The sequence below is a fragment of the Saccopteryx leptura genome, chromosome X (assembly GCF_036850995.1).
Source record: "Saccopteryx leptura isolate mSacLep1 chromosome X, mSacLep1_pri_phased_curated, whole genome shotgun sequence".
Taxonomy (NCBI): domain Eukaryota; kingdom Metazoa; phylum Chordata; class Mammalia; order Chiroptera; family Emballonuridae; genus Saccopteryx; species Saccopteryx leptura.
The window spans coordinates 30,920,253-30,928,856 of NC_089516.1; the positions used below are offsets into that span (position 1 = coordinate 30,920,253).

Genomic DNA, 8,604 nt, shown 5'->3' on the forward strand with positions numbered 1-8,604 from the left:
GGGAAAACATAGCATACATAGGGCTCGGTACTATCCATGGTTCAGGCACCCACTGGGGGTCTCAGAACATATCCACCGAGGACAGGGAGGGACTACTGGCTATGGGCGCTCCCCAGGCTTTCCCTCCTGTGTTTAGCTGCTTCCTAGAGGCACTGCCCAGGACTCTCCACCATTTCCTCTTCCTCTATATGAGATGTCGGCCAAGTATGAATAAAAACAGCAGCTATCCTGAGGGAGCCCATTTGCAGTGCTAGGCATTTTGTGATTCCCGTGCATCCTCTCATTTCATCTTCAAAACAGGGCTGAGAAGTAGCAGTTACACATGTGGAAACCATGGCTGATGTTAAATAATCAGTCAAAGTCAGGCAGCCAGGAAACTGAAGAGCTGGGGTTCAGAGCTGGCCCTCTGATTTTAACACCCTTGCTCTTAACCTCCCACTCCCTTGAGGCCCTCCAAAACATCACATGTCCTTGCCTCAGCAGCTAGAAAAAGAACAATGCCATCACCCTCTTGGCCACCCACACCCACAGTTCCGAGGTGTCACTCCCTCTCAACACCCGCGGGTCCCAACTCTGCTGGACAATCAGAGTTGGAGACTTGACCTGCCAGCCTGTCAAGGCTGTGGTCCTTTCCTCTGGGGTTGCATCTCCAACAAGCAGGGAAAGACCCCAATAATACCCAGATAGGCAAGTCAACCCAATGGCCATGGGCAGTTGAGCATACAGTGACGTAGGTGACTCAGGCTGTCTGCAGTGCTGAGGAGCCAGATGAACGTGGGCATTGGGGGAAAATACACAGCATGGCTTAGAAGGGAGCATGTCCTCTGATTCAGAGCTGAGGTTTGGTTTCTCCCAGTCATCAGCAATTCCCCCACACCGCAGGGAAGGGCCAGCTCAATAACTCAGAAATAAAGAATTTCTCCTTTGAGCAGCTGTGGAGGTAAGGATAGGGGCCAGCTCTTCTGTAGCCTGAGTGAGCTCTATGGACAAACATTTCTGGGATGTGAGGCTTCCTGCAGAGATAGGTCCAGATTCTCTCTGAGAGAACTGGGGACAGATCCGACATGTCAGCTGTTTCGGGTTTTGCTGCATTTACATCCCTGTCCAATGAAGAAGGGAGGAAGGAGCTGATTGCCCTGATAGTTCTGGTTCTCTGCATGGTCGATTTTGTTGGTCTGAAAATGGGTAGTCTTGGAAACCGTGGGAGGCTTGTCCTGGAAGGGCTCCACTAATCTGGTGCTGGGATGCATGTAACCCACATGCGTATTCCATCACCTGTGGGTTACAAACCATTCATGGTCCCAAAATGAATTGAATGAGTCACAAGCACAATTTTCTTTTAAAAAGGAAGTAGACTGAAATTGAGTACAAAGGAAAATACCAGAGTTCCTTATATATCTCAAGTCATTATTCTTTAGAATTTTTTTTTTCAGTTTTATACATTTATGGTTGTACTGGGTCACAATATAAGAGGTAGTCTAAGTCTAATTGTGGCTGTGGTCAAAATGTTTGTAAACCACTGCTAATCCGAGTCTCATTTTGACAAGGAAAATCGTACTTTTTCTCACAGGGCATCTGTAGCAGTCAAACACTGACCACAACTCAAACAGCCATCAACAGCAGAAGAGGAGAGTAAAGTGCAGCATAGTTATACGATGGACATATTATATACCATATGTCCCCATTTATAAGACGCACCCTTTTCCAAAAATATTGCAGTCTGAAAACTGGGTGCATTTTATTTAGTGGTTGTAGATTTTTTACTTGCATTTCTCACTTTTTCGCACTTGTTTTTGCGCTTATTCTTGAAGGTAGTGACTCGTCATCAGTCACAGACAGGACAAGCTAATGGGATGGGAGTTTTGACAGTGATGAGGAGTTGTATGAAATTTATGATGAATAAAACTTGAGTTCAATAACTATACGTAATACATTTTTTTTTCAAAATTCGGGTCCCAAAATTAAGATGTATCTTATAGGTGGGAACATCTTCTACATGGGAAAATATGATATATACAGCAAAGAAAGTGAATGAACTACAGTTATATGCAGCAACATAGATTAATCTTAGTAACATTGTTTTGAACATAAGAAGCAAGATGAAAAAATAATGCCACCTGTATGAGCAACTTATATAAAATTTTAAAAGGCAAAATTAAACTCTATGACTTAGCTGTGAACCCACAGGTGGTAAAATTTGAAAGGAAAGTGATAGTTACCTGAAACCAGGCTCATGGTTACTCCTGGAAGGCAGAGGTGGGAGCGGAGTCAGGAAGGAATATGGCAAGTGGAGGATACAAGGGAACTGGCTGTGTTGTTTCTTAACCCTGCTGGTGCCACATGGGTTTCAGTTTAAAATCAGTAGTTAAGTTAAAGTCTATGTTATATTGACTTCCAGCTATGCATGTTTCATAAGTTTCAAGATTTTAAACACAGTTATCAAATTTGTATCTATTCTCCATCTACACTTTTATTAGTTTCTGCTAAGCATCTCCTCAAGGAAAGGTTCAGAGAAACGATTATGCAAATGAAGTGTCAGGGCCTATTACTGCTAGACCAGCAGTGCACAACACAGATGTCAGTAACAGGGTGCTGGAGAAAGGAGAAAGGACAGCGCGAGGAGCCCCCACAGCGCAGGAGCCAGGAGACTGGGCCACCTGGCAGCCTCCTCTTCCGCCACTGGTTCCCTTACCTCAACCCCTTGCAACAACTGGTTAATTCTTGGTTCATTGCTGTGAAGTTGTAGGCGGGCAGAGACCTGCCTCAGCTGTGCATATTTAAGAGGCTACCACAAACTGGCACTGAAGTGTCGTCCATGTGAATATCCAGAATATAAGGTAGAAGCAGGAAAAAAATTCAAAGTCGCCGAGGCATATGAGGCGCTATCCAATGCTAAGAAACTGGACATCTATTACAAATATGGAAAAGAAGGATTAAATGGAGGAGGAAGTCATTTGGACAGCCCGTTTGAATTCGGCTTCACAGTCCGGAAGCCAGATGATGTGTTCAAGGGAATGTTTTGGTGGAAGGGACCTGTCTTCATTAGACTTCTTCAAAGACACGTTTGACAACTTCCTTGGGAATCTGAGAGTCCCCCAAGCGAGCAGGGGCTGTGGCACAGGCTAGTCCTTCTCTGCCTTCTGTCTTTTACATCTTTTGCAGGAGGGTTTTCTTTTTTGAGTCAGGATTTAATTCTCTAGGTCATTAGGTCATCGGAGACTCACTTCATTTTTTTCCACTGCAAATGATGGTATTGGGATAGGAAAATTCAAATCTATGTTTAGTTCTATCACAATAGTTAATGGCAGAAAAATCACTACAAAGAGAATTAGCGAGACTGGTCAAGAAGGAGTGGATGTTGAAGATGGCTAGTTAAAGTCAAGGACAAATGGTAAGGAGCAGCTGCAGTGCTCACATATCAAGTAATTCGACACAGGTATCTATCAGAAATGCTAACCTTAAGTTTCATTTGAAGATTCACAGGAACATTTTTTTTTTGAAGATTTCAAACGAACTTGGCTTTCAGGATAGGTATACTCAATCTAAAGTTTATACACAGCTCATCAAAGCCGTTTGTCATAAACGTTTGACTTGATTGTTGGGACCACATTATAGGACATTTTCTTTGTCTTTAAAGGTGTAAATCTCTATATTCCCTTTTCCTTTTTATTAACTGTATTCCAAGATGGCCATTACTTCCAAACACTAACACCAGCACGGACCTGCTTTCCATAGTGTTTGAAATGTGAGCTATGTAGTGTCAACCTGCTATAAAGTTCGTGTTGCCAGGACAAATCTTTCACAAAAGTCACTTCAATTTTTAAAAAATATTTAGTCATGAAATATATTAAGGCATCAATGCTAATACATTTCTGCTTTAATTTAAATTGAGGGTGTTTTCTAGATGGGCATTAATGCTGGATACTTAGTAAGTTTTGACAATTATTTGAATATAGAATGTTAATCTTAGGTTTAAAAGATATAACTGGTAAACTGGGTCTTGGTCATTGGCTTAAACAAAGGAAATAAAAAAAGAAGAAAAAAAAATCTCAGTGACAATGGAAGTGTTCTATATCTGTGTAATCCAACATGGAAGCCAATAGCCAAGTGTGGCTATTGAGCACTAGAAATATGGCAAGCACATAGGAGAAATAAATTTTATTTTATTTTTTTGTATTTTTCTGAAGCTGGAAACCGGGAGAGACAGTCAGACAGACTCCCGCATGCGCCCGACCGGGATCCACCCGGCACGCCCACCAGGGGGCAACGCTCTGCCCACCAGAGGGCGATGCTCTGCCCCTCCAGGGTGTCGCTCTGTTGCGACCAGAGCCACTCTAGCGCCTGGGGCAGAGGCCAAGGAGCCATCCCCAGTGCCCAGACCATCTTTGCTCCAATGGAACCTTGGCTGTGGGAGGGGAAGAGAGAGACAGAGAGGAAGGAGAGGGGGAGGGGTGGAGAAGCAGATGGGTGCTTCTCCTCTGTGCCCTGGCTGGGAATCGAACTCAGGACTTCTGCATGCCAGGCCGACGCTCTACCACTGAGCCAACTGGCCAGGGCCGAGAAATAAATTTTAAACTTCACTTACATTTAATTAATTTAAATCTAAAAACCCACAGGTGGCTAGTGGCAACCCTATTGAACATACTGGTCTAGATCTATTTACTTTAAATAACCAAACATACTAATGCTTTGGTTTTAGACCAACCTAAATTCCAATACTACTTCTGTTACTACCACCACAAGACTTTAGATGGGGTATTTGGTTTTCCTAATCCTCAGTATACTCATCTGTAGAGTGAGGGATGAGAAGAGACACTTCTTAATCTTGATTTGAGTATTGTATTGAATTAATGAATGCAGACCAACTATCACAGATCCTGACAGTAGTTGATACTCAAGAAATGTTGGTTTCCTCCCAGACCTATGTGGCCATCTTGAAACTGTGTGACTTCCAAACAAGGATGGGATTAGAAAATTTAGATGATTTAGTAAACTGTGCCCTGCATTTCAAACTTCAGTTCTAGGGACCTATCTGAAGGCAGTAGGCCAGTCATTGCTACATTTTAGCAGATCTTTTCCATAGTCAAACTCTGGAGAAATATTCATGACCATGTTTCCAAGAAGAAATGTGTATCCAAATATGAGTTTAGCCCTTCTATATGATATATAGATAAAGACCACCTACCCACACCCAATGTTTTTGTCTCATTTCTTAGACTCAAGTTTACACATTTTATCTTTAGGGAAAAGGATACTTAATTTATATCTTCCCCCAGTGAATAATTCTTCACTTTCCCCCTATTTGTATGAATATTATGTTATATTACTACATATTATATGTTACTAAAACTTCTATTGTCTCTCAACATTTTTTACACCTGTATTTTTCTAATGTGTCTTAAGATGTGCCCAGACCCTTTGAGAAAACTACAGGCTTTTACAAATGGAATTTCTTAGTTACAACTAATATGGGCGAAATAGGTCCTTCCCAAAATTTCTATGTTGAAGTCCTTGAAGTCCTGTTTCCCAGTACCTCAGAATTTGACTGTATTGAAAATAAAGTCTTTGGCCTGACCAGGCGATGGCACAGTGGATAGAGCGTCCGACTGGGATGTGGAGGACCTACGTTCGAGACCCTGAGGTCACCAGTTTGAGCATGGGCTCATCTGGTTTGAGCAAAAGCTCACCAGCTTGGACCCAATGTCACTGGCTTGAGCAAGGGGTTACTTGGTCTGCTGTGGCCCCAAGTCAAGGCACATATGAGAAAGCAATCAATGAATAACTAAGGTGCCACAACAAAAACTAATGATTGATGCTTTTCATTTCTTTCCTTTCCTGTCTGTCTGTCCCTATCTATCCCTCTCTCTGACTCTCTTTCTGTATCTGTAAAAAAAAAAAAAAAAAAAAAAAAAAAAAAAAAAAAAAAAAAAAAAGAAAGAAAGAAAATAGAGTCTTTGAAGGGAAAATTAAGCTAAAATGAGGTGATGAGTGTTGGCCCTAATTCAAATTTCTTCTTAAGAAGAAATTAGAACACAGACACACAGAGGGGGAAAACATCGTGAAGACGAAGGAAAAGGTGGCCATGTACAAAAAGAGGAGACAGGCTTCAGAGCAAAACCAAACCTGCTGAAACCTTGATCTTGGTCTTCTAGCATCCAGAAGTGTGAGACAATAAATTACTGTTATCTAAGCCACCCAGTGTGTGGTTCTTTGTAATGAGAGCACTAGCAGACTAATATAGCAATCTTTCTTGCCATCAGGATTCTCGATTTTTATATATATATAATTTCTAAATATTTTTTATTAGTTACCCTAACTCAGTTGCTGAAGTATATATAAATGAAATGTTCTGGTGATAGAAGTTGATTGCACATTTCTGTGTGAGCCAATAATGTGACACAAGACTTTAAAAGGATAGCACAATCGGTCTGTGATTGCGCCATAAACACGTTATCTCCACAATATAGGAAGCCAAGACACCTCTCCTTCCTTGTCCAGTCAGATCACACTTAGAACATTTTTCTCAAGTCCATAGACCATATTTAAAAAGGAGGTAAACTCATGAATCATGCAGCTACCATGTCAAGCACTGTTATATGAATTGTATACCATTCATCATCCCACAACCCAATGAGATAGGTATTAATACCCCTTTTCCATTTTACAGATGAGGAAACTAAGAGAGGTTAAATAGGTTGCCTATGGTTAGACAGCTGATAAGTAGGAAGTCTGGATTCAAACAAATTCTATTTAACTTCATTAAACCTCTTTCCAAAGATAGGAAGATCTTCGTTCTGGGTAGCATAAGTGGATCCAGAACCTTGCCTCCCTTCCTTTGCTTTTTCATTCAGGAATCTTCACTTCATCCACCCACTCCCACAGCCATGTTGTGGACTCGGTCATCTCTCAGAAGTGCATCATATTTAAAATCTTCACCTCCAACATGCCTATTCAGACCACCACCTCCTGTCCCACTCTTCTTCATTCACTTGTGTGCAAGATGAGTGTCCACCTCATCAAGAACTTTAGTTTCTTTTTGATCCTTTGAGTTTGCTTCCTTCTTGTATTCACTTCTTGGTCTTGTATCCATGTTAGACTCTACCATTCATCACTGCTGCCATTCTCTTGCACATTTCCCAAATTTCCTTCCACACTGTCCTTCTGTACCCTCTGCCACGTGCATCCTGGCCCTGATCACTTCAAATGCCTCCTTCCTCTACACTCACACATGGGTTGCTAAGGGAATCTATGAAAAATATCCATAGATTTATATAGCACTATTGACTTATGATCCCAGACTCAAATGGGTCCTTAGGTCTGTTCGGAAATCTTTTTGGCTTCTGCAGCCAAGCCCCACTTCCCAACAGCAGAAGCAAAACTGAAAACTTTCTTCATTTTCCTGAAACGTTCACTGACCACTTCACTTTTAACAAATAACCTTTTCTACTCTTTCATAAAGAAAATGGAAACCACAAAGAGGAAGTTCCTCAACCTCCTGCCACCAGCCTTACAAACTTTCCTGCATCTGCCCTCTCTGTGCCTCGTTTTACAGGAGAAGGGAGCACTCCTCCTGTCTAGGGCTCCTTCCAATTTCTTCCTTCCATGAGCTCAGGAAGCATGCTCTATCAAAGGTCCTCCATGTTTAGCTTCTCCCTTTGTCCTAGCTCCTTCTCAGCAACATTTACAGACTCTTATTTAAAAACAAAATGAATGGGTGAGGGGTATGCAGCATAATCAAATGTCAAAATAATCTGGAGATATTTCCTCTGAACATATGTACCCTGATTTATCAATGTGACCCCATTAAAATTAATAAAAAAATGAAACCAAATCCTTCTGGTGCCTGTATTTTTTTTTATTCCAGCCAAGTTCTCTCTTCCCTATCAAAGCCAGTCATATTGTGATAACTGCATTCCTCGCCTTACCGCATTAACATCTGGCTTCCCTCCCTTCTATTGGAATCTCTTCCTGAGGTCACTACCTTCTTTTTGCTGAACCCAGACGTCATTTGTGAGTCTGTCTCATACTTAACTCTCAGCGTCAAGTGAGTGGTACCTGAGACTGCAGTGGCCGCCAAGCCCCGTCATTGCTAGTTTGCCCTCTTTTCTTGGAATGGTTTTGTTCCTTTTCATATCAGGCTCTCCTTCTTCCACTGTCCCTCAAACCATGGTCTACAGAAGTGTCTGCCCCAAATCGCATTCTTGCTGCTGCACCCTCCCATGACACTGTTTAACCTCTACTCACTGATGACACCTACACCTGTGTCTCCTGCCAGGCTTCATTGTTGAGCTCCACATCTGTACACCCAACTTACTGGACAACACTTCTTCTCAGAGATTTCACCTTCATAACAAACCCAGAGTCAGTCTTGTGCAAAACCTAATTCACCACCTTCCTCCACATAATGGTTGTTCTTCCTGTGCATTTTCTCAGGAGGTTTCATTACCATTAACCCACCTGCCCAAGCCAGAAACCACAGGTCAGCCTTGACTCCTTCCTGTCCCTCATCTCATCCTACTTTACTCCTCAGTCACCAAATTCTGGCATTATTACTTATTAATTCTCCTATTCTTATTTTTTGCCATTCTCTCTAGTCGATTCTAG

At 41.9% G+C, this 8,604-nt stretch overlaps 1 pseudogene; it reads left to right on the forward strand.

Annotated features, from left to right (window-relative positions):
• Nucleotides 1-2,727: 2,727 nt before the first annotated feature.
• LOC136386281 (dnaJ homolog subfamily B member 6-like) lies at nucleotides 2,728-3,426 on the forward strand (annotated as a pseudogene).
• The last annotated feature ends 5,178 nt before the right edge of the window (nucleotides 3,427-8,604 follow it).